This window comes from Canis aureus, chromosome 8 (assembly GCF_053574225.1).
Source record: "Canis aureus isolate CA01 chromosome 8, VMU_Caureus_v.1.0, whole genome shotgun sequence".
Classification (NCBI taxonomy): Eukaryota; Metazoa; Chordata; class Mammalia; order Carnivora; family Canidae; genus Canis; species Canis aureus.
This window is the reverse complement of record NC_135618.1, coordinates 23,702,284-23,729,305: the sequence shown is the minus strand read 5'-3', so window position 1 is coordinate 23,729,305 and position 27,022 is coordinate 23,702,284. Positions and strand designations below refer to the sequence as shown.

Below are 27,022 nucleotides of genomic sequence, written 5' to 3'. Positions count from 1 at the left end.
TTCATTCTCAGCAGTGATATCACAGAGATTTCCCTAAATGCTGAAATTTTGCAATCTTTTTCTTCTTTAAGCTCTCCCCCGGTTGTTGTTTTTTATTATTATTAGATTCTGGAGTTCTGAAAAACATGATTCTATCTGACTTTACCAGTTTAATGGCTGCTTCAGTGGAGGGACCAATTCTTAGAGCTTTCTACTTCACTCCTCTTGTGACATCACTCACGCACCTCACTTCTGAATGTGTTCTAGATGCAGACCTCACTTCTGTAAATGCTCTAGATGCACAGATTACTTCTGAATGTGCTCTAGATGTTCATCTCACTTCTTTCTTTATATGTAACTAGATGCATATATCACTTTTGAATGTGCATCCAAATACATGCTTTCACGTGCCCAATTAGATTTGAGTTTATTTCCAGTTAGAAGACAAGGATCTGTAAGAGGAATGACTATTTTTAGCTTATTTATCATTTATTCTGTGTCGAAGAGAAATTTCTTTCATATTTACATATGTTTCTTCCTTTCCATCCTTTTCTGACAATGGGCCTTAATAATTGCCCTTTACTAATTTTGCTTTAGACCTATAGACTTTGTAATAAAGTATACCAAAAAGCAGTCTTGACAAAAAAAGCACTATGATTCCTTTTTTGTTTTGGTTTTCCAATAGTCCCTTATGAGGAATAATGAGTTAATGCTTGCAAGCTCCTCTGAAGTATTAGGATATTACATATTACTGAGAAGAGGCAAGAGCCGTATGTTAAAAATTAATTGGAGGAAACCACTTGCAGATTGTAATAATGAAACATCCCAAGTTCCAAGGGCACTGGGGACTTCGAGTAAACAAGCCCTCATTAATTTGGCTAATTAGTCACTTGCTGTATTTGCTAGTTTAAAAGCGGCACCCTTTTAAGCAGAAAATTGAGCTGTAAAGTGCTAAGAGCCATATGTGTGGTAAAGATGGCATCAGTATCCTACACCTAGGATTTCAAAGCACATCTCCTACATTTAAAAATGCATTTAGGAGATTTGAACATTTCAGACTCATCCATGTAACCTGAATGGATAGAGGGAAGATGAGAAAAGAGGCCCTGGTCTGCTAGATGGCATGAAAGAGAAAAGGTTAGAGAGAAACTGATTGGAATCACCGTTAATTTTTTTTCAAAGGGAAGCCAAAAGGCTTTGCACATGAGAAGTCCCTTGTTATTGGCCAACATTGAGGCAAGAGAAAGGGAAGAGAGGAGTTTGATTCCTAAGACTGGCAAATATACAACCCCATTTATTCCAACTCCTGGAAACTCTGTCTCATAGTGAAAGAGAAAATTAGATAACTCATGTAGGCTGTGGCAAAGCCTGGTGAACTCTTCTGCCACAGAGAGTCTCAGTCCACTGAACTGAATGCTTGTATCTACCAGATGGAGTGTCCTACTTTCCTAGGCTGGGCTAAAACCTGCAGGGAAAGTCTCACTTTCCATTTTCTTTTTATGTCAAACTTACAATAGCACCATCACTACCAGAGCTTCCTGATTAGCAGTTGGATACTCCCTGGCTCCAATAGCGTTATATTTATAACCTAGCTCCCAGGTTGAGTCAGACCTAATATGGCTAAAGCATCCATCATATGTTCAAATTTTAATCGTTTCAATCACTGAAAAAATTTCTTGATCTTATTCTCAAACCCTAGTAATCTATTCATTCAAATTCAATTAAAAATTTTACTAAACACATATTAGGTACAAAAGCACTGATGTGTAGAAAGTACAAAGATGACTAAGATTTTTCCTATCTTAAGGAACCTAAAATTTGCCTCTGCAAGCAATTATCATCTGCAGGATAAAGAGCTTGTTACTCACAGTAGAATACAATGGCTGACTTCCTGTCATCTAGAAAACTGAAACAGCTTCCAAATTTAATTCATTTAAAAATCCATGATTTCAAATGCATTAATTTAAATGACTTCTCATACAACACTTGCACTTTTCACCACTGTGTTTGTCCCAAAACAGCGCTCTCTCTGCCAGCTTTCCAAACACAGTTTAAGTGGACCAGAGCTGCAGAGAAACCATGGGAATAAACCGGCTTTATGTAGTTGATGCAAAAAGGAAATGTAAATATACTTTTAGCAGGCAAAAAGCTAGACTATATTTTTGAGTGTTGCTAATGAGTGGAAGAAGCAAGCTGCTTTTATCATGCAGTGGTGCAAATTAGATATTTATGGGTTTCCTGTGGTGTTCAAGGTGTTGCTCCTTTCCAGTATTTTAGAAAGGAAAACTTTGCATTCTAAGAATAGCTTCATTAATCATTGTCCCTTGGGCACAAAGATATTCTAATCCACGCTAGTAAATTCTATCTAAAAAGCCTGAAACTCCCAGTGAGTGTGAAGTGTATCCCTAGGCCTTTGAGTTGTTTTCTTGTTATTGTTTTAGTGGTTTTTTTAACAGCTTTATTGAGATATAATTCACAAACCATATGATTCATTCATTTCAGGTGCACATAATTCAATGGTTTTTAGTATATTCATAGATAAGTGCAGCCATCTCCATAATGAGTTTGGGAATATTTTCATCACCTCAAAAAGAAATCCTGTGCCCTTTAGTTATCCCTCCTGTATCTTCCCATTCTCCCATCCTCTAGGCATCTACTAATCTACTTATAGTTTCTACAGACTTCCCTGTTGTGGAAATTTAATACGAATACATTATATACTATGTGGTCTTTCATGACTGTCTTCTTTCACTTAGCATAATTTCAAGGCTCATCCATGTTGTAGCATGTCAATGCTTCATTCTTTCTTATGGTGAAATTAAAATTCATTGTATGAATATACCACATTTTGTTTATTCATATGTCAGTTGGACAAACTGGACATTTGAGTTGTTTCTACCTTTTGGCTATTATAAATAATGCCACTATAGACATTTGAGTGCAAGTTTTTATGTGGACATATGCTTTCATTTCTTTTGGCTATATACCTAAGAATAAAATTGTTAGGCTATATGATAACTGTGTTTCATCATTTGAAAAACTGCCAGACTGTTTTCCAAAATGGCTATACTACTTTATGCTCCTATTTACATTCCCAGAAGCTTATGAGGATCCTGATTTCTCTACATTCTTGCCAACACTTGTTATTATCTGACTTTTTTATTCTAGCCATCCTAGTAGATATGAAGGGCTATTTCATGATTCTGATTTGCATTTCTCTGGTGATTAATGATGCCAACCATCTTTTCACTTGCTTATTGGCCATTTGTATACTTTCCTTGGAGAAATACCTATTTTGAGGGGCACCTGGGTGGCTCAGTCACTTAAGCATCTGCCTTCAGTTTAGGTCATGATCCCAGGGTCCTTAGATTGAGCCCTGCATCAAGCTCCCTGCTCAGCAGTGAGTCTGCTTCTCTCTCTTCCTCTCCTTCTGTGATCTCTCTCACTCTCTCTCTAATAAAATCTTAAAAAAAAACATAATTAAGAAATGCCTAATTTTTAATTGAGTTATTTGTCTTTTTATTATTGAGTTGTACAAGTTCTTTATATATTCTGATTAGTTCTTTATTATATTCTGGATATAAGTCCCTTATGGGATATATGATTTGCCAATATTTTTTCCCATTAGACTATCTTTTCACTTTCTTCGTGGTGTCCTTTGGAGCACAAACGTTTTTAATGTTGATGAAGTTTTAAAGAAATTTTGTCACATGGTGTTTCCAACACCCCAAAAGCATGAATCAGCTTCTGATATTGCCTAACTCCCTCACCCTACTCTTTGACATGACCACCTTGAACTCCTCCCATTCATCCCTGCACCCCTTCTCCCATCCAGGTTCAAGCCACACTGTCCTTCCTTCCATCTCAAAGACTCATCAAGCTTTTTCTTACGTTTGAATCTTGATATACAGATATCATTTCAAATATTACTTCCTCAAAGAGGTCCCCCCAACACTCAATTGAATCACATCTAATTGTTACCCCATTCCCTGTTTGATTTTCCTCATAATACATCTTGGTTGTTGACATACTGTGTAAATATTAAATTATCCCACCAGAATAAATGCTTTATTGGTGTATCCATTAGTTATCCATTTTGTTCACTGCTTGTCCTAAGTTCCTAGAGTAGTATTTGCCATATAGTAGGTGCTCAATAAATATCTGTTAAATGAATGAATGAATTCTGCAGCCCAGACATTATGCTAGGGACTAGGGGCAAAAGAGTAAATAAGACAGACCCCTGAACAGGGGTAGTATCCCGTTAGAAATATGCCTTGTGGTCAGTGTTCTTGAAGGGGGTATATGTTTGTTTGCAAGAGATTCATTTGGCAGGATAAGTTCATTTTTTTATTAAATTTTTAAGTTTAATTTCAGTATAGTTAACATACAGTATTATATTAGATCCAGCTATACAATATATTGATTCAACAATTGTATACATGAATCAGGGTTCATCATGATCAGTAGTTATTTTTTAACTCTATTTTTAAATAAAAAATATTTATTTTTTAAATAATAAATTATTATTTATTATAATAATAAATAATATTGCCTTAAAGACATGCAATACTCAAGACTCTTTAATCAACTTTATTCTGTTCACACATATACTTTTTACTGCATTTACTCCTGCTAACTCCCTTTACAAGAATTTTTTCTTTAATTTTCACTACTAGTAAAGAGAAGTGAATGGACCTGATGATAGTCTCCTCCTTCTGTCTTACTGCCTGATAAATCATAATCATAATCATAATCACAACAATGCTTAGAAAAAGTTTGCTGCCTATCCTCAGGAGGGAGGAAACAGCTATTCCCCTCTAGTTGAAAGACCCACCCTGGACAGGTCTAGTTGAATGATCTACTTGAAAGACGCACCCTGGTGAGTGGGAGGCTGGGTTTCAGTCCCAGCTTACCTAGAATTAGGTGTGTAACCATAAGTGCTGGGTACTTTTTTAGGCTCCAATATCTTCCCCAGTGATTTTCAGTTGATAAGATCTTTGCTACTTAATTTATGGAATTTGTGTGAAGATCAAATAGGGTAGATGTCAAAATACTTCTAGCTCCTCCGGGGCAGGGAATGTACCATAATCAGCTCGGTATCTCCAGGGACACTCAGATTTAATCAGGTGCAAAATAACACTTCCTAAAAGAATCCATATACTCTTAATGCACCTCCACACCCTTGCCTAACTGATTTCTTCTGCCTGGAATGACATGTGCCTTCCCTTTTCCCCCCAACTCCCTTCCACGTCTCAATGTTTGTGTAACCATCCTTTCATTCAAAAGAATGCTGGTTTTGAATATTCTGAGCTTTGGAATCTTCAATGTAACAGTCATATAGGGATTAACAGCCTCAAGATTAAATAGGAACGACTGAAATACACTCTATAACAGGAAATGCATATACAGATGCTATAACAAACTAGAAAGGATATTCAGTGTGTTTCTAAGTTTCCAAGTCCTAAGTAACCAGTGATAATCCTCAATCAGCCTGGCCAAGAAATGTCTACTATGGGCTGGTCTAGAGCATTCTTTTTGCAGTCTCTGTGATACTTCTGTCTGTCTATACTGCTCACCTTTTTTGCCATAAGCAATGATCTATTCAATCCTTGCTTCAGAGTGTGTTTCAGAAGCTATTAGTTCTTGCTTACACATGTTTTCAAACCATGTACAGTTGTGCAGATTGTGCACTACAGAGAAGCACCCAGCTTGGTGGGAGTGGGGGAGTGGTAAGAGTAAGGACTGGAATCCAGCCTATCCTGTGCTGGCCATACTGGGAGGAAGAGGGTCTTTTGTAATCTGTCCACCTAGAGGCAGTGCCACTTGGCAATTTATAGTATATAAGCTTGTAGAAACTCTCTTTCAAAATACCAAGTGACGAACTCCTTCTTTATCAATTAATTTCTACAGAAGACTACATCCCTCCAAAACTTGGGGTACAGGGGCCAGCTCTAGGATGCTGGCTTTGCATCTCCCTAATCTCGATGTTTCTGGTCGAGAGCCCATGGTCTCTCTCTCCTCGATCAGCATTCACCATCCTGAAAGAGGAGGTGGTTTTTAAACCTTTTTTTGAAAAAAAAAAAAAAATTCATTTCTTGATTGGGGGTCTGAAGGGAGAACTAGTATCTCTCTGGGATAACACTTCCTCTGTTTGAGAAGTCACTCATCCCAGTGGTAGCGACGGGGGTCGATGACAGTTAAATTGTGTAATGTTCAATATCCTGGGGGCTACACATGCATTACAGCTGAAATGCAGCATCTAATGAGGAGGGCCACTCGATCTGTGACTTCTACCCCTATTTTCTTTACAAGACATTTCACAATATTGGAGTGAGGAGTAAAATAACTGTATAACGTGTGACTGAATACCAAAGAGGAACGAAACCACTCGCAATATTTTCTCAACATTTCTCTAAGGCCTTAATGAAATGTTAAGTTTCAAGGCCTCCACACAATTGAAATACATAGGATGGCTCTATAAGGAAATTTTCACAGAAGCCAAAAACTCCATCATCATTAAAATTAAATATGTTGTCATTAAAAGAAGTGGGCTTCTTTTAAATGCACTGAAATGTAAAAATATTGCTTCAAACTTAAGTCCAACGCACCACAAAAGGAGGAGGAGATGGCTGTTGAAAGAATTAATAATGAGAAATGACAGAACTGTTTTATATCTATCGCTCTTTGTGTCTCCCCCTTCTCCTTAAAAGCAGATACTATAACAAAAAAATTTAATAAGTAAAAAATACATTTTAAATGAAAAACCATGATTAACTTATTAAGAACCATTAAGTATATAATTACAAGGATTCTATTACATTAAGATACCAATTTCTTTAAAGCCAGAAATAATACCTACTGAAACTTTAATTATTTAAATGAGAAGAGAAAGAGGCATGTTATCTTCTCTGACAAAGATTAAAATCAATTTAATTGCTTCTCTGCTGCCTTGACATGATTCTCGCTGTGAGTCAAGCAACCAAAAAGGGAAATTAATACTGCAGCTGTTAATCAAGTGATATCCGTGCACTCAGTTTGATTACATCAGGGAGAGAAGCGTCGCTCCCCGGCTGCCTCGGGAGCCCACACCACTGTGGCTGGTGGTGGCAGCTGGGTGGGCTCTGACACGCGTGGAGGCTGGACTTCGTTTCTGGAGCCTGTGAGAGCCCCGGCTGAGGCCCGGCCTCAGGAAGCTGCAGGTTGCTGTGTTCGAGGCGGTTCCACCAAGACAGAGGTCTGTTCCAAATTAAATTCACCCCTTGGCTCCTGTTTCTACTGTCCACAGTGTGAAGTACAAAGAAACGCAAGGGCATCGCAGGGCTGGAGAAGGAGAAAGAATAGGAGAACCTGGCTAAGATGGAATTTTTCTTTTTTTTTTTTTTTTTTTTTTTTTTGCCTGTAGAGCATAACAATATATTTTTCAAGGTAGACAGCCGCGGTTTCTAGAGGTCAAACACCAACTCTCTCACCCGAATTAGAACACGCATTTGAAAGCCAGGTACAGTGGCAAGCAGTGTGCACCTCGAGGCCCCAGATGTGCTGGTTTAAAAGCAGAGCTTTTGTCAGGCACCAGCCACTGAGTGAACATGCAGCAGCATCCACACTCGGCAAACTAATGTATCTGATTGTAAGAAAATGGTATTGTGAAATATTTATGAGGCTGGAAATACAAACCAGTACCCTGCCTCATCATGTCTTATCAGCCCTTGTTAACTTTACAGATGATGAGAGGCACCGGGATAACTGAGGTTGTCAAAACGAATGGATCTCGGGCACTTTGCACCCATAGAGCTCAGTTGCATCAAAAGTCCTTTTGTTCAGGAACTTTTAACCCTCCTCTATCCTGTTTGCCTTCTCTTGTCACAGACGGAGGTGGATAATAACAAGTCTCAAGTAAATACATTCCGGAGAAGAAGATTCTTCTGAGGACCTTCCCTTTTTCCGGGATAGAAGAAAACCTCCAGTTAGGGAGCGAGAAATTCAGTTCACGGGAAAAAGTTTTGTATTTGGGCTTTTTTAACGTCCCTGCCAGTGACATGAAAGGATCATGAGCAAAATGCCCAGTTGGAGGAGAAGCCTGCATTTAGCAGGATATGCAGAAACACAAACAACAACAACAATAACAACAACAACCACACAAAACAAACAACACATACTGCTCCCCCCCTCCAAAGATTACTCCACCTTTTTTACATTTCAGAAAACTCAGCACTGGCTCAGGTCAGCCCAGGGGATGAGTTAAGATGCCCATCAGCTCTTATTTTATCTGAGCCCAGTTCACCTGTCCCCGGGATCTGTAGATGACTCTGCCTGGCTCTTTTTCATCAAATACAACTCATCCTACTATATTGGATCACCTTGCTGTTAGCCTGGCACTGTCCCTCCCCATTTCAATTTGACCAAATTGAAACAGATGCCCAGAGGCCACGGAGATCAAGACTGGTATAACAAAATTTGGAGCCAGTCTCCAAGCTTAAATCAATATTTAACGGTAAGCCTGCTTTTATTTATTTATTTTTTGGCAGGCTTTTACTGGCAAATATCACTTTAAACTGAAAGCCAGGAGCCTTAATTATAAAGGATGCCGTTCAGGCTATATTTTGAAAAACAATAACTCATTGGACAAGCCAACCTGGTGGTTTAAGGGATTGCACTCCCCCAGCACCAGGCAAGGAGAGGAGTGTTATTGCTTTCCGGATCCTTCAAGGATGTATTTAATTACCTCCTCTCCAAGCACGCAGAGGCCATTCAAATAGGGGAGAGGGGGGCAGGGGGGAGGGAGAGCCATTCCCCCTCTCAGTCCAACCCAGCAGAAGCCCCAGGCCCACCAGCGGCATCAGAGACACGACACTTCGAGCAGGTGCAGGAGCGGGATCCTCGGATAGGAGCGCGGTGAAAACCACTCGCCAAGGTGGGCACAGATCCCCCGCAGGACTTACACCCACAGACCCGCGTGCAGGCTCTTCCCTGGCGACCTTTGCTTCACCCCTCCGCTCCCCGACACGTGTGGCAAGCCTCCTCTGGCCGAGTCCACGTCATGGACAGCTGGGAAGGAAGTGACATTAGGTCGGAACCCTGAGCCCCATTGGGGCTCAGCGAGCCTGGACTAGAGATTTTATTGCTTTAGCCTAATTTTTGCATTGAGTCGCAGACACCCAAATTCTGCTTTCATCTCCCCTCCTTTGAACAGTGATAGCCAAATAGAAACAGATGATCCACGTAAGTTATTATTAAAGATTAAAAAAAAAAAAACAACCCAGTGCACACACGGGTATACAAATGACTCCACACCCAACCTAGCAAGCATAACACAGCTCACCAAGAAGCAGAAGGGACTGCAAGCAATCCTATAAGGAGGAAACCCCAGTCGCCACATGGGCCCCAAGCCCGGTTCTCCTCTGCCTGCCAGAACAGATACCAGGAATGGTGGTGTCTTTCCCTACGTTGTCACGTTGTTTTACAAATGCAGACCAGCCTCCAGCCACCGCTCTCTTTCCTCTAGGAAGTAAAAATCCCAGGAAGCTTCTTCCCCTTGGAAGGCCACCCCCAAGCCCCCTGCACCCCTACTCCCCCACCCCAGGCCTTCCAGAGACTTGACACTTGCCTTTTGCTTCTCCTCCAGCTCTGGGCAGAATGACTTGCACAGGATCTCTTCCAGACGCTCCCATGGGTTCTCACACCCACCTCTGCGAGCAAAACGAGGGTGGGGGGGCGCGTCTACACTGACACCAACACAGTTGTAGGGCTTTCATTTCATTTCATCGACTTCCCTCTGCAGCTCGTCTGTCTCCCCCATGTCTGCCGCCCGCAGCAGGAGATTAAAAGAACAGAGGAGATAGAAGCTCTTGTGAGAACCACGGGAATCTTGGCAGAACCTTTATAGGAACCATATGGCAGCAACTTTGCAATACAGGAAGCACTTCGAAGGGAGAAGATATTATTATTCCCAAGAAATTTTTCTCACCCGCACGAGGGAATTGAGCACTCCTGCCATGGGATGGGAGCAACATTTTCTGAAAAGACTGTACGGATATAGGTTGTACCTAACCTTAACGTAGCTCAGTCACAGTAGGTCATCGTTAATAACCCACAACGTGTTTTCCTAATTCCCCCCAAAAGAAGACAATATGCGGTATTTCCAATATTCCCTAGCTATTCAAACCTGCTTAGACCACATTTTACTCATCTGTGTAATGAAGAGATTGAACGAGACGAATGGTTTTTAATTTGTTCCCCTTGGTTGTAGACTCCTTTTTTCAATCAAAATCATATTCAGAATAAGAACCCCAGTACACAAGACGGGATAATGACAGAGCCCATCGGATGCAGCAAGGGTGGAAGGCCTGGGTCCGCTTTTTTTAGCCTCCTCCTGACTTTTTTCTTCTTTCCTTCCCTTTTCTTTCTTGCTTTTATTTTTTAAAGAATCTTCCCCAGATTATTACTCTTGGTTTATTTTAAACCATTGGAACAAAGAGAGACACCCATCCCCTCCAGTTCTAGCAGCTCCAGACACGCTTTACTCTCTGGGTAAAGAATGACAAGCTGGGAGTGACATTGCCTCAGTGGGTCCGTGACTTCACAAGCAGCCCCACAGTCTGGCGGGGCCATAGGCTTCTCCCCGAACAATTTCAGCGGGTGGCACTTGTCTAACAACCAGGACCAGCGCTGCTAGAGGAGGTCCCAGGACGCTGCCTCCAGCCCAGGCAGCTGTGGGGTGCATGTGAATGAGCCGCAGCCACAGAGGAGAGAGAAAAAAAGTGGCTGAAGAAGGGCATCACCACCCCCAAACCACCTCCAATTTAGAGCTTCTAGAATGCTCCAGTGGGAATGCATCAGAACTCTCACACCACAGGGATGCCTGAATATGGTTTGAATTTTGAGGATATATTCAAACTTAAGTTCGCTCTTGCTGTACTATATAGGGTTTATTTCCTAGGTCATCTTGATTTCCTCCTCTCTCAGCTGTCTGGTCCTAGAGAAAAGAACTCTGCGGACACTTTAATGGAAATGCTCCTGAACCAAGGGAACCCAACATTACTCTCGGTCAGATGAAAGCATGATGGCAGCGGCCTATTGAGAAAAAATACGACAACATCCCTTAAATGTGGTCACCATAGATACATATGTGCTCATTATTATTCCTTGAGAACCTGTTCTAGAACAAGTAGTAATAGAATTCACTTTCTCTGGGCATTAGTTAGGATGCTTTTATGAAAAAAACATTCTAGAAAGAAATGCAGAAGTAGCCCATTTCACAGGAAACATGGAAGACCAGTTCCAGTCCTCCATGACCACTGTTAGATTTTTTGAGTAGTGTTGGTTTGCCTTTCAAGGTGTAGTTTTAGAAGCCATCACTCTTTCCTGGATGAAAAACCTTGCGTATTTTACTTAACCTCTCAGAATACCTCACCCGAAAATGTGATGATGATGACAATACCTATATACCAGTCTAAATTGACTTCACAAGAGTAGAAAGGAGCTTGACACTTGAGGAGTAGCCAACGAGCCTAGTTCTACCACTAGGCTCTGGGACTGGTGGAGTCAGCATCAGACCAAGACATCCTGGATACCTAGCAAGCTAACAATTCGGTGGTCTTTAATCAGGTATTGTTATGTATTTTTTTTAATATCTGTTCAACAATATCTACTGGAGATGTTGAGGGCTGCGATGAGAAAGAACAACTTCTGTCTACCAAATTCCATCTCCCCTTTTTTCTTAGCAGTTTAGCACTTACCAACCATTAATACTCAAGAATTTACCTTGGGTGTCTTAGCACCTTCCCTCCAAACCAGCTTCTCTGTGTTTTTCTTATAATATAGACAGTATTGTTCCTGAGAGGAGCTCCAGAAATGTCATTTTTCTCCATCTTTTCAAATTTCCAGGGATAGTTCAGACCCCAAGGATATTCTAGCGCTCTAAATTATTGACAATATAGGAAATGACCCAGCTGACCTGCCAGTTTAAGCTGAGTCTGGATGGGGCCTCCTCCCTGACAACTTCCCAGCTGAGCTGACCTTCCAATTTAATTTGATTCTGGGTGGGCTGTCCTAGCAGATCTGTCAAATAACATCAGATGGTGTGGCAACCAAAGTCTTTGGGGTTGAGACAAACAATAACAGTTAATAAATCATAAAGAGAGAAACAGGGTTGAAAGTGAAGAAGGATGTTCTTTGGAGCTGGGACTGAGTGACTAGAACCAAGCAGAAGCCGGTCAGGCATGAAGGCGGTGTGTCCTGGTGCCTGGTCTCGGGCAATGTTGGTAGATGACTGCACTGTGTTCTGACACTTAGCAGGGACTCCAAAGTGTATCACTGTGCTAGGGTGACTTAAAGGTCGAAGAAGACAGGCTCTAGAGTTGTCGTGAGAACTAAGGATGATCATGCATATAACGGCTCCTGCTGTTAGTGAGCTGTGGCTCCGTAATTAATAAGCAAATGCTGTGATCACTACCCCTACTGCCCTAATTACCAGTGTCTCCCAACTACAATGTGCTCGACACTTTTAGTCCTCGCAGAGAATGCAATTAATACTAGAGAAAGACATTAATAGAGATCAGGAGATTGAGGTTCAGAGAAAGCTGAGTTCAAATTCCAACCCCGTTACACTTCAGCTGTATGAGCTTAATCAATTCATGTCACCTGGAGCCTCGATTTTCTATTTTTCAAAATGGGGATGATACTAATGGCTTGAACGGATGCTGTGGGATTGAAGGCAGCTTTCATAAAGGGTCTGGCCCACAGTGGTAGTCAGTAAATAATAGTCGTTAGTGGTATTATTTCCATTTATTAAGTTGAACATCACTGTGGGGGTCTTTGAAGGAGAGGAATGAATTTTTTCTCCACTTATACAAAAACAAAGGACAATTCCGCAGGGCACTCCTGCCAGAGGAGGAGGCCCTCAATGTAAACCCATTAACATAAGCATTTTTAATCTATTCTTGCTATTCTATAGCAAGAAAACTCCAGGGTCAGCCCAAAGTAGCTTTAGTTTTTACTCTTGTGATTGTCCTTTCTTAGCCCATGGAGGGAGGTGGGAAGGCTTAAATGTCCTGAGAGATTGATTAATGGGGTATTTTTAGAAGAAAAACTTTTTTCTTGACTTGAGATTTGGGGATTTTAAAGTTCTAAATTGACCATCGGTGTCTTCAAAGATTAGAGAAGAATATATGAACTTCCCAGATTGTGTGAAAAACTGTGGGAGTATTGCACGTCTGTAGAATGGTTACCAAAAAAAAAAAAAATCAGCAAACACTCCCTCCTGAGCGAGACTGAGGGAAACAGGCAGGGGAGCCGGGTGCAGTCATCGCGGGGGGCTGGGGTGGGGGCGAGACCCAGGGGGGAGGGGCCCGCGAGACGCTTTCGTCGCGGGGGGACCCGTGCGCTCTGCCCGGGGGCTGACCAAGCGGGAGCCGAGGCGTGGAAAACTCGCACTCAAGCCCCAACCCCACAGCCTGGGCCGTGCACAGACCCGGCGTCGGGGGGGGGGGGGGGCGCCCCGAGGGCGGCGGCGGGACCCGGTCGTGCCGCCTCCCCGGCCTCTCCCCATCCTCTCCCAGGCCTCTCTCCGGCCTCTCCCCGGCCTCTCCCCATCCTCTCCCCATCCTCTCCCCGGCTTCTCCCCGGCCTCTCCCGGGCCTCTCCCGGGCCTCTCTCCGGCCTCTCTCCGGCCTCTCTGCGGCCTCTCCTGGGCCTCTCTCCGGCCTCTCCCGGGCCTCTCCTGGGCCTCTCCCAGGCCTCTCCCCATCCTCTCCCCGGCTTCTCCCCGGCCTCTCCCGGGCCTCTCCCGGGCCTCTCTCCGGCCTCTCTGCGGCCTCTCCTGGGCCTCTCTCCAGCCTCTCCCGGGCCTCTCCTGGGCCTCTCCCCGGCCTCTCCCCATCCTCTCCCCATCCTCTCCCCAGCCTCTCCCCATCCTCTCCCCATCCTCTCCCCAGCCTCTCCCCATCCTCTCCCCATCCTCTCCCCAGCCTCTCCCCATCCTCTCCCCATCCTCTCCCCAGCCTCTCCCCGGCTTCTCCCCGGCCTCTCCCGGGCCTCTCCCGGGCCTCTCTCCGGCCTCTCTGCGGCCTCTCCTGGGCCTCTCTCCGGCCTCTCCCGGGCCTCTCCTGGGCCTCTCCCAGGCCTCTCCCCATCCTCTCCCCAGCCTCTCCCCAGCCTCTCCCCAGCCTCTCCCGGGCCTCTCCCTGGCCTCTCTCCGGCCTCTCCTGGGCCTCTCTTCAGCCTCTCCCCATCCTCTCCCCGGCCTCTCCCCGGCCTCTCCCCGGCCTCTCCCGGGCCTCTCCCGGGCCTCTCTCCGGCCTCTCCCAGGCCTCTCCCCATCCTCTCCCCATCCTCTCCCCGGCCTCTCCCCATCCTCTCCCCATCCTCTCCCCGGCCTCTCCCCATCCTCTCCCCGGCCTCTCCCCGGCCTCTCCCGGGCCTCTCCCCGGCCCGCCGCCAGCACCCAGAGCGACGACGTGGGCGCTGCAAGCAGCCGGAGCTGGGTCTGCAGGTGTTGGGTGAAACCGCGCACAGCCCACCGAGGTCCCGGGGCTGGCAGTGGGCCCACGGGGAGGGGGAACGAGCCTCCCAGCTGTGGGGGCCCGCGGGGCGCCAGGGTGCTGAGCGCTCAGCGCCTCCAAGAGGGACCACCACCCCCCCCCCCCCACCACCACCACCGCCGCAGTCTGTTTCTGAGCTTCCGCATCCTCGCTTCCGGGGAGAAGGCTCAGCTTGGTCAGAGGCCAGAGCCGCTAGGCGGCTGGTCAGGCGCCCGCAAGAGGCCCAGGGGCTGGGTGGGGCGGCCCGACTCCGGGAGAGTCGCGGGGGCCGCGCGGGCCCGCACCCACCAGGCACCCCCGTCCCACCCCGTCCGTCCCTTGATTGCCCTATTTGGGCACATTTGCAAAAAGAGCTGCTCGCCCCCGCGCCTTTATTCCCCAAGTACAGCAGATGGCTTCGGCGCAGTGTTTCAAATCAGATGTTAGGCAGAGCCGAGCCGGGCCCAGAGCATCTGGGTTTGCAAGAAGCAGGGCGCAGAGCCTGCGAGGCCGGGAGAGCGCGGACCCAGAGCCCGCGGGAGGGCAGCGGCCTCTCCTCCCCACCTCCAGCCCCGGGATTCTTGTGTCTAACTTTAGTGCGAGGCAAGGTGTGTGCTCACAGAGCGCAGCAAGTGGATTGTTTCAGGAGGGAGAAACTTTAGGTCAATTCCTTTCCAACACACACGCATATACACACAGACAAAATGCTATCACAATTTTCCTATTTAAATTATTTTAATTGGGGTATTAAAAGGAGCAAATGAAAAAAAAAAAAGGAATAATTCAGCTCCATGCAATGTTCATGTGTTTCAAAAACCTAAGTGGGTTGGGTTCAAAAGGACATGCTGCTGTTTCTGAAGATTATACTCTGTCTTTTTAAAAGACTGTCAGGTACAGAGTTAGTGAAGTTGTGAGGCAAAGACACACGGTGTAGAAATTACTTGTTTTTGTCAATATCTGAAGAAAAATTGAGGAATCAGAGTGGTTTCAGAGTGTCCAGTTGGATATTCGTCAGCCTTGTTGTACTGCCAGCTTGTTAGTCACAGTATGGTGCTGTGACCTTAGGCATGCTCCTGCACCTCCTTGGAGGCCCCAGTTTGATAATCTGCAAAATGAGAGGGAGGCCCCATCTTGCCCTAATATTCTATGAATAAATTAAATTCCACCTACTTAACTAATACATATTAAGTACTATGATATCTGCTATAATACTTGGCACATAAGTGCTGAGGAAGTGATGGCTATCATCACGAATAACAATATAAACTTCCCATATCTGCCATTATCATCATATCAATTTTCTTTTTTTTTAAGACTTTATTTATTTATTCATGGGAGACACACACAGAGAGAGAGAGAGAGAGGCAGAGACACAGGCAGAGAGAGAAGCAGGCTCCATACAGGGAGCCTGACACAGGACACGATCCCAGGTCTTCAGGATCACGCCCTGGGCTGAAGGCGATGCTAAACCGCTGAGCCACCCCGGCTGCCCTCAATTTTCTTTAAACATCAGTTGCTTTAACTTAAAAAGAAAAGACTGGGCAGCTCAGACTTAGACCGTGATCCCGGCTGGGCCTGTGGAGAAAGGGGGAAAGCAGGTGCTCACTTCCATACCTTACTTCAAGAAAGCAGAGTGAGCAGCCCATTATCATGTTCTCTTCTGGCAGCATTTCCTGATTTCACCAATGGTTTCTCTTGGGGATTGTATGGAAAAGGAATATGGGACCCAAACCTTTCCTTCTTCCCATCTCTGAAAGCTTGTTCTCATCTACTTAAAGATACGCTCTTCTTGGTCCTTAAAGCTATTTTAAAATAATATATATTTGTGTGTTCCCTATTCTGAAAAGTAATGACCTTTTCAACTAGAAAAGGTCTAAGAATAAACCAGTGGAAATTATAACATAAAGCTTAAACACGTAGGGTTCTGCTCCTGGTGACTCTTTCTACGTTTCCCTTAGTAAACGGTATCCATTTCACTGTGCAAGTCAGGATTATCCTAGGCTTTTCTCTTCCCACTTTCACCTTCTCCTTCCCCCTTTTCTTCCTCCTACTTCTACCAGTAGTTAGTTATATAATGCCCTATATTTGATGAGTATTTGTTGAATCAACACCACTAATACCTAAAAATTATATAGGGCTTACTGTGTGCCAGATACTCTTCTTAACATCTTATATGTATTTACTTATGTAATTTTCACAATTCCATCATCCCCATATAACATATGGGGAAACTGAGTCACAGAGGTCTTAAGTGTCTTGCTTAGAGTCCCATGGCTAATAAATGGCAGAACTGCTTCTCAAATCCAGTCAGTTTAGCTTCAGAGGCTGTGTGCTCAATCACCATTCTTTAATGTCTCTTTCTGTCTTGAGACATTTAGGTTTAATCTTGCCATCAGAGTCAAGTGTATTTGTTCCAAGTTGAATAAAACAGTATATTGCTTGTGCTTAGCTATTGTTTTTCTGTAATTTGTCCTACAGATACTATTTAAGTTTCTTACCTTCCCAATTGAGTAGGTGCATCCTGGAGCTCTTAGAATGGCATGGACACCAGTGCAGAGAAGTGTCAGGTGGCTCCATCACTCCTCCCTGGCAGCCTCACCACAGCCCAGTTTCTCATGTACACACAAGTCGGCAGGATGGGGAGCAGCAGGAGAGAAAGCATCAGAGGTAAACTGAGATTGGCATAAGCAGGGAAAGGAATACAGACTTGAGGGGCACCTGGGTGGCTCAGTCAGTTAAATGTCTGCCTTTGGCTCAGGTCATGATCCCAGGGTCCTGGGATTGAGACCCACATGCTTAGCAGGGAGGCTGCTTCTCCCTCTCTTCCCTGCTTGTGCTCACTCTCACTATCTCTCTCTCACACACACATAAATAAATAAAATCTTAAAAAAAAAATCAAGTCTTGATTCAATAACCTATTATGAAGAATTGGAAGTCTACAACAGGGTGTGAGATGACCCAAGCTATGCTTTTAGGAAGGTCAATTTGATAGCAGTGCAAGGGAGGGAGGGGCATGAGAACAGGCTGGAAGCAGGGATAGCAACGTACCAACTCATTCCTCAGCTGCCTCTGCTGAACCATGGTGAGGGCTTCAAGCTGTGCAATACAAATGGGAAAGGACAGATCAAGTTGAGAGATGCCTTGGAGGTAAAATTGGCCTCAGTGCCTGGGTAGACAGAGCCGGTAAGGGGGAGAAGACAAACAGGTTTTCAGAGAGCAGGAGAAAGGTAATATCAGTGGGTGGCAATGGTGAACAAGATAGGCATGGGCTGTGCCTTATAGACTAGCTTATAGTCTAGTGGCGACACATACTAGATAAATAGGCTAAAAAATTATGTCAATTTCTATAAAAGAAGAGATAGAATATGAGGTGGCAAGCAGAAAAAGAGGTCTACTTAGAGGTAGAAAAATAAGCAGTGAAGTCTTGTGTCATAGAATCCAAGGAAGTGGCAAATCTCAGCAAGAAAGAGATGGTAACAATATTAGGATGTTATAGGATTTAGCACTAGATGGCCATTAATGGCTTTGGAGAGCACAATCTGTAGAGTGGATGGGAGAGAAAATTGTGCTCAGTCAGTTCGAGAGTGACCGAGGCATGAAAAAAACAAGAGAAATCAGCCCATGCCATGCTTTGTGGAAGTTTGGCAGAGAAGGAAAGAAATAGGAGTAGCTGGAAAAGGAAGCAGGCTTGAGAGGACTTTCCTAAGATGAGGGCAAGGGTAAGTACTTCGTGGCCTCAGGGAGAGGTGAAAAATTCAGCAGACGGAAGGGCACAGAGGAAGGGGAAGAGAGGATTAAGAGCGGAATTGCACAGAGAAGTAAGGCCCCTTGGCCCAGAAGACAGCACATTATCAGGGGGCTTGAAAAGTAAAAGAACTAGGTGTCTTGAATGAGGTCAGGAAGCAGCCTAGGAAACATTTGCCCCTCCAGATGGGCTGCATCTGAAAGATACCACCACTCTCTTACAAAGAGAGAGCTGCGTGCCAGGAGAGACTCCTGAAATAGTCTGTTATTACAAATTCAATACACAAACAGTATTTGCAAAATCACGCCAGCATTTATCTCAAGAAATCAATAAAAAGTATTAAGTGGCTCTGATTTTCCTTTTACCATCTGAAACAGGAAAAATCTAGTAAGCTGTTTGGCTAGACATTACTTAAATCAATTACCTACAAATAATTAAATTTATTTTCAAGTACAACAAAATAGGAAAATCATTTCAACTGTCTCCTTTAGATGGATGTATTTTCACAGTGGGCAATGCATAAGTTGAAGGGAAATAAAAAAGAAGAAAAATAACATTTATTGAGCACCTACTAGGTTCCAAGTGTCTTGGATTAGATATAAGATGTCTGTTCTCACTGAATCCTAATACCCTATAAGGTAGACCTTGTCACCTTACTACATGAAAATGAGGTTCAAACACGTTAAAGAGCTATTCTCCTGAATGATCATCCTTTAATGTAACTACCCTAGATGTTTATGTCTAGAGACTGGCTTGGCACCAACCTCTAGACCACTGTGTTTGGCACTCTTTGCAGCATGGTAACCCCAGAGCACTAAACAATCCCATTCTTATGATTTATCATCAGAAGGACCTTAGGAACTCACCATTTCACTCATAACCATTTGTAATATATATGGTCTCAGACATCTTTCTTGCCCACAGTCTCCTCTCTGGCAATTACCTGGCCCTTAGCCCTTGTTGAAGGGGCAGTCCCAGGTAGTTAGACTCAACAGCTCTGCCCTTTGATCACAGCTCAGGAGATATCCCAAGATGGAACCTTTCATCCAAGGCCTGGACTGGTCAGCTCCTCTCTAACATGAATCTAAGACACAGAAAATGCATCAAGTTGTGATGGGCTCTGGAACTAAGAACCACGTAGGTGTGAGGTTGGAGTTGGTGCCAAACCAAAGCCATGAGCAAGTTCTAGTATGTGTCATGAGAGCAGCAAACATGAATAGAGAGAAGCAGCTGATCTGAGGAGAAGAGAATGGGAAAGAAACAGAGAATGAAGGTTAAGAAACCACATAGCCCCGGGAAAAGAGATTATTTCCATCTTTGATTCCTGTCTATTTGAGGCTTCCCTATACTTCATCTCAGGCCCTTTGTGCCCATATTATCTAATGTAGCTTTATAATAAACCTTACTTTTTGAATTTGTAAATAAAAATTATTGACTCAAGAATTGCTCATTTAACACAAAATGTTGCATTAACAATATACTGACATTAGCTAACATTGAGTGCTGCACATCCAAAGTGCCATGCATTCATTACTTCATTTGATCCATAAGGAAGGTGTTAATTCTCTTCTCATCTTACAGGTAATGATACAGTGATGCAGAAAGGTGAACTCCATCGTAAACTCATTGCCTAGCACAAGTGGGACCCTACTTCCATCCTCAAATAAACTCTACTTTGCCTGTGTTTCAACTCAAAGTTAATTCAGGTCTTAAATCCAAGAGGGTTTTCTAGCAGTTTAATTGGTGGAATGGGAGTAATTCATTTCTTTTTCAGCTATAGAAACAAGTTGCAAATAGCTACAGAAAACAAAATTTATTCCTGAACCAAAAATTAAAACTTAATAATGCACAAGCAAATTGCATTGAGCTTTTATCACATTTTGCCCTTGCTGAACATTTTTGGCTTCAACAGCTGCTCCATGAAATGTAACTGTCACTACAGTGAATAAATAAGCAACTATTGCTGTGATACAGCTGCCCCTTCTAACAACATTAGGGCAAAGCCTTTAGTGGAACCACAGGCCGGAAGAGAGCTACATTCTTACTGAATATGGATGGGGTTTCATGTGGTCTATAGCGATCCCCAGCGATTACAGTGTACGTAGAAGGGCAAATGAGCTTCATAGTGGACATTTACTCTTTAGCCTGCCCAGCAGACATTCCTTCCTCTGGGGATTTTTCCAAACCTAACTCCACTTTAACTATGTGATTACTATGGGAGAGCTGCCATTTTTTTCAATGAGCCTCCCTACCTGGCCACAGTCAGTTGGTCCAAGCCGGGCCAACCAGAGCCTTCCCTTTGGATTTTGTACACTGGAACCAAGAAAAAGAATCAGTGTCTAGGAAAGGAGAATTTAAAATGTAAAACTCAGGAGCTATCAGCAGGCCATGTTTTCTACTGCACATTGGAAGGTAGCCTTCTAAGAGAGAATAAAGCCAACATTCAGAGACAAAAGAAGAATGTTAAAAGCATTCGAATCCCTGGTTACAATAGTTTTTCGGTCTAGCTGTATCACTGCTCTCCCCACATTTCATTACTCAATCCCTTCTTGGATTACAAAGGCCAATAAATTCCCCTTTTATCTAAATTGGCTTGATTTATGTTTCTGTTGTTTTGTATAAGAGTCCTAACACAATCTTATCATTTGTTCTCAATTTTTGTGGCCATTTGTAAGGGAGGACATACTCTCTTTCCTCAAAAAAACTTGGGTAGCCTCAATATGTTCCTTTCCTTTCCATTATCTTTTCTCTAACCAATATTCCCCTACTACAAAGATTAGCCTCCCAATTCCATGATCTTTACAAACATCTTAGAGTCAGAGCCACCATATCAAAGAACCTCAGGAGTGCTATTTGCAAATGTGAATCACATCCTCTGGAGTTGCACAATACATAGTCATATTCAGCAGCCCTGCTAATACCCAGGACGGAGTTTTTAATGCTGAAGAGAGCATTATTAGCTTGTTTACTTACAATGTTAGCATAAAGTTTATGGAGGGCAAGATGGCAGATGTGGCCTCCAAACAAACCGAAGTGCTATATAAGAACAAAAAGTTATAGGGGTGCCTGGATGGCTCAGGGAGTTAAGCATCTGCCTTTGGCTCAGGTCATGATCTCAGGGTCCTTGGAATATGCCCTGCATCAGGCTCCCTGCTCAGCGTGGAGTCTGCCTGAGATTCTCTCCCTCTGTTCTTCCCCCATAATCATGCTCTCTCTTTCTCTAAAATAAGTAAATAAATCTTTTTAAAAACAAGTGATATTCTCTGAATATAGATTTGCTAACCCAGTAGGATGGGCCAGCCATCTCAAATATGGGATGCCAATAACAAAACAGTGCTGGCAAGGCCTGTGGGAGGATGAAGGGCATTGAAGGCTGACAAAAGCCATAGAAGAGAGAACTGCATGGGTCATTCAGGTTTTCATCCTCATGGTCAGTAGTACAGATGAAAAGAGACTCTTAGTCTTCCTTTAGTGATTCTGCTTATTAGATGTAGTCTATATAATATTCTAGTAATATCCCAATGCCAGGGGCCCTCTAATCACACTGCACTTCCCACACCAGCTCAGTTTGTCCAGATGGAAGGGGAATGGGTACCAGATCTTCCACAGCCTTTGCCTTTGTTAGAACTTGCTCAGGAATCAAGGTAAATTAAACCATCACGTGGACATGATAAATAAGTTAAACTTTTTGAAGCAGAGAAAAAGAAGCAGGGGCAGGGTTCTACATTCAACACGGGAATGTACATTCAAAAGGACTGTTTTTTGTTTTTTTTGTTTTTTTTTTTAAAGAGAAAGTCTTCTTTCTTTCCTTAGCACCCTATTCCAGGTAATTCAAAGATTGTCATATTTAAGGAGCAAAAAAAATTTCTATAGCCTTGCTATTCAAGGTATGGCTAGAACAGTTGCACCTGAGAGCTGGTCAGAAATGCAGAATCTCAGCCCTACCCCAACCCCACTGAATCAGCATCTGCACTATAACAGGATTCCCATGCACATTTCAGTTTAAGAAGCCCCAACTTGAGGTACTTATTCAAGATGCAGATTTCTAGGCATTGCATCTAAAGATTCTGATTCTGCAGGTCTCAGGATGGGCTGAGGGAGCTATAATTTACCAAGCATCTCTGGTGTTTTTTTTTTTTTTCTGGAATTTCCTGGACCACACTTTGCAAAATACCCCAACCCCAAATTTCCCTTAACACTGGTAAAAAACAATTTCTTATTCTTCAACATATTTGAAGGAGTAAGGAAAAGAAACATAGAAAGGAACAGTTTCTTTCTTTTGCAGGAAGCCAATGGTCAGAGAAAAACAGATTATCAATGTCTGTTACTATCTCTCTACCATTGCAGTATGTCCTCCCTCTGAGCTAAACAAGCAATAGGAAGAGCAGATGGGAAGACCAAGAAATAGGGAGCCAGAAGAGTGGGAAAATGGGACAGAAGAGAGACAACTAAGTGGAGAACACAAGAGAGAGAAGGGAAACAAAGTGGATCATTGCCACAAGATCCATATTATGATTATCATTAAGAATTAGAATTCCAGTAATATGAAATAAGCAGGACCTGCTTAAAGCAACCATAAAAGACTCCTGAGAGACTTAAAGGATTTGAATAAATAGAAAATATATATTACTCTTGGATAGGAAAAGAGTATTATAAAAATATCAGTTCCCCTTAAATTAATCTAGAAATATTTTTTCAAGTTGATAAAATGATACAGAAGTTCATCTGCAAAAATAAACATGTGAGAACAGAGAGAACGAGCAGTTATAGCTTTATCAGATATGAAAATATATTGTAAAGTTATGCTAAGTAGAAAGTTTGCCATTGACGCTAGTATAATCAGACCTAATAAATATAGATACTTGATACATGGTAAGGTAAATAATAAATAGCATATTAAATAGTATGTTTATTGGATAAACTAGATAAATAAACATTGTGCAAATATTTAATATTTAATATTGAATCAGTTAAATAGCCATCTGCAAAATTAAATTACTGCTTATACAAAAATAAGTTGCAGATGGAACAAAAACTCAAATAGATAAATAAGAAAGCACAAAAATACTAAAATAATACCTATGTGAATAACCTTCTTTTATTATTATTCAAGAAGAGTAAAGGCCATTCTAAACATGAAATAAAGCCCATAGCCATAAAAAGATTGCTAAATTTTAATGCATAAATCCTAAAAAGTTTTTTTTTTTTTTTTTGACGGAAGCCAAAATAAGGGGATCCCTGGGTGGCTCAGCAGTTTAGCGCCTGCCTTTGGCCCAGGGCGTGATCCTGGAGTCCCGGGATCGAGTCCCACATCAGGCTCCCTGCATGGTGCCTGCTTCTCTCTCTCTGTGTCTCTCGTGAATAGATGAATGGAATCTTTAAACAAAAAAAGTCAAAATAAAAATTGTAAACTTGGAAAAAGATTATAATACATATAACAGACTGTTTATATGAAAAAATAATCCAACAGAAAAATTGGGAAATGGCATAAACCAACAGCTGAAAATATTAATGATCAGTAAATATATGAAAAGATGTTCAATATCACTCATAGTAAATGAAATTAAAACAAAAATGAGATACCATATTTTATAGATTAACAATGCTTTTTAATAGTTTTATAATACTTGATCTTGAATCTCATACACTGTTGGCAAGATTACAAAGTAGTACAAACTTTTTGGAGGCCACTATGGCAATATTAATCCAAGTTATAAATACTATACTCTTTGACCAATAAATTTCACCTATAAGGATTTACCCTACAAAAATAATTGATATGTGTGTAAAGGTATCTGTAGAAAGATATTTGTAGTAGCAAAAACACTGAGAACAACCTTCAATAGAGATTTTGATAAATGCATTATAACATGAATATACCATGGACTATTATGCAATGTGAGAAGGAACAAGATGGATCTACATCTATCTTTATAGAAAGATGACTAGGAAATAGTAAATGATCAGGGGCAGCTGATCACTTCAGAGCAGAATATGTAGTATAATCCTTGATCATAAAGGCATGATGTCTGAAAATACACAGCCTACGTTGCAACCAGGTTTCCTACTCATAAACCTTCAAGACCTTAAGTGGAAATACTCGACCACTCTGTACCTCTACATATTGAAGGTGAGAATAACACTATGTACTTTACCTAGTGCTGTGAAAACTAAACAAAATAGACATGTAAATTGCTTAGCACAATACTGAACATAGAGTTAGCACTCTGCACAAGAAGCAATTCACAGTGGTTCTCTCTGGGAAGTAGGGCTGGGCTTGGAGCTTGCCTGGGACTTCTATTTTATACTTTGCTATACTGTTTGATTTTCAACTCAAACATACTACATTTACAATAAAAAATTCTCAATTTAAATTTCAAGTTAAAGAATCATATCAGAAATTTATTTTAAAAGACTATTCCCTACGTATTTCAATATTTGTCATATTCTCAAATTAAATTCCACTCAAAAATAAATGTCTATACTCTTTCCTCAAATATGAAAACCAAACAGCAGTTCTCTAGCATCTGTAAATCTCATACTACCCATCCAGACAGGAGGGCTGAATTTGCTTGGTGAAGGATAACAGCAGTGAGTCACAAGGCTTAAGTTGACTTATTTGTTGTTATAATAAACCATTATTCATTCATTCTCTAAAGTATATAAGACAGACTGACCTTGGTAGCATTCTTTAGGAGTGAGAAGACTGTAAGCCAAATATCTAATCATCAGAATCAAAATCTGATTTCTGGATCATCAGAAAAATCGGCCTCTTCTGCTGCCAAATGATCCTCCTGCTGACCACATTTTCAGTCAATCAGAATATAATCCTATCACAGGCAGTGAGCGAGCGTGAGGATTGCATTTTGTTTCATAGCTGTTCTAAACATGATTACTGCTTTCATCACACAGCCATATCATCAAGTCAATAAGGATTTTCTATACTGACTTTTCATGTTGCACAGACTGTCGAGAGGAACCCGGGTAATTCCAATTTGCTGCACAAAACCCAGTTCTGCAGAGAATAGATTAATACCTATTCACCTTGGCTTGCTCAGGATAAACCACGGTACTACTCACCAGTCCATTAGGACATTTCTTTTATTCCAAATATATGAAAAACTCACTAACCTTAAGTCCTCTCAAAAATAGGTTCCTCTTTTAAAAATAGACTTTTAAGATATTTCTCATACTCAAGCTATGGATGCTGTGAAAATCGTACTATTGCATTCCATTCTTTGCACATCCCTACATTTAAAAAAAAAATCATACAACAGTCTCCCCTTTTGAAACTCTGAGTCGCTTGGCACAGTAATGACTAGCCCAACGGGATTTTATGGACAGAAACCAACAGCATTCAATTGTCAGAATATTCTTCCAGCCTCAGATGTAAGCTCAGTCCCAAAAGGACATGGAATCACATCTTTCGGCCCAAAGCTCTACGGCCCCAAAGCTGACTGTGAGGAAATGAACCAACATGCAGAAAAATATTTCCTTGAAAAGTCCTGTGGTTTGGGCAGCCCCCATGGCTCAGTGGTTTAGCGCCGCTGCAGCCCAGGGCGTGATCCTGGAGGCTCTGGATCGACTCCCACGTCAGGCTCTCTGTATGATGCCTGCTTCTCCCTCTGCCTGTGTCTCTGCCTCTCTCTCTCTGTCTCTATGAATTAAAAAAAAAAAAAAAAAGTCCTGTGGCTTGCCATGAGAAATAGAAGAAGTCTTGGGGTGCCTAGGTGGCTCAGTTGGTTAAGCCTCTGCCTTCAGCTCGGGTCATGATCCCAGAGTCCTGAGATAAAGCTCCACATCCGCTCCCTGCTGAGCAGGGAGCCTGTTTCTCTCTCTCCATCTGCACCGCCCCCTGCTCATGCACAAGTGCTCTCTCAAATGAATAAATAAAAAATCTTTACCAAAAAAAAAAAGCAATAGAAAAAGTCTTAAGGATCTGGAAAAAAAAGAGAGGTATATGTCATAGTTATCATTGTAAAAGAGATAACTACGTATTCAAGGTGTGAGAAATATTTAGAAGAAAAGAATAATAAAGAGATCAGGAGACATAATAACATCTTTTTCCTACCACCAATCTATCTCTTGCTCCAAAAAACATATATATTTTACCAGGAGCACTGCAAATCTCCCATACTGAATAACAAAAACTTTCCATGTGCCTGTTCAGCTACTGCCACCATTTCACAGCAAAACATTAATAGTAATAATAGTGACTATCTTTACTTCCTTAACCCCCAATGTCTCTTCACCTCACCCTAATCAGACTTCCATGGCACAGTAACTGCTTTTTTCAAGTCACTAGTGAACTCCATGTTACCAAATATAATGGTTATATTTCTGACCTCATTCACCTCAACTTCTCAACCACCACCTCATTGAAAAACTCTTCTTTTGTCATTTTTGACATTATGACATTATGATATCTTGGTTTTCCTACTAAACACAGGTGTCCCCTTGGTCTCATTTGCAATTCATCATCCTCGGCTTCCTTCTGAACCCTGGCATGTCCCATAACTGAATGCAATTCTCTCCTTTCTATCTTCCCTTACACCATTGAGATCTCATCCAGTCCTATGGCTTCAAATACCATCCATATACTGATGACTTCCAAGGGAGATCTCTGGTACAAGTATCTCCCTTAAACTCTAATCAGCTATCCAAAGGCCTAGGTGACATTTCCACATCAATGCCTAATAGAATGTCAACCTTAATGTGTCTAAGCAGAGCTCCTAATTTTCTCCCCTAAACTTGCTCCTCTTTTAGGCTTCCTTGTTTCAGA

The 27,022-nt window shown here is 42.3% G+C and overlaps 1 protein-coding gene across 8 annotated transcripts in view; it reads right to left on the bottom strand.

The window, feature by feature from the left end:
- Nucleotides 1-4,549: 4,549 nt before the first annotated feature.
- Nucleotides 4,550-27,022, bottom strand: part of LOC144318503 (uncharacterized) — a 156,882-nt gene continuing 134,409 nt past the window's right edge. For 3 of the 8 annotated variants that reach the window (XR_013384451.1, XR_013384450.1, XR_013384452.1), the window contains 4 exons: nt 16,994-17,591; nt 9,584-9,777; nt 8,919-9,024; nt 4,550-7,299 (listed from right to left, as the gene is read on the bottom strand). The gene's annotated coding sequence lies outside the window, so the exon portion shown is untranslated. Of the gene's footprint in view, nt 7,300-8,807; nt 9,025-9,583; nt 9,778-9,943; nt 10,040-15,834; nt 16,071-16,993; nt 17,592-23,484; nt 23,617-27,022 lie in introns of those variants that run through there. The other 5 variants (XR_013384445.1, XR_013384453.1, XR_013384447.1 and 2 more) reach the window with 5 other exon arrangements.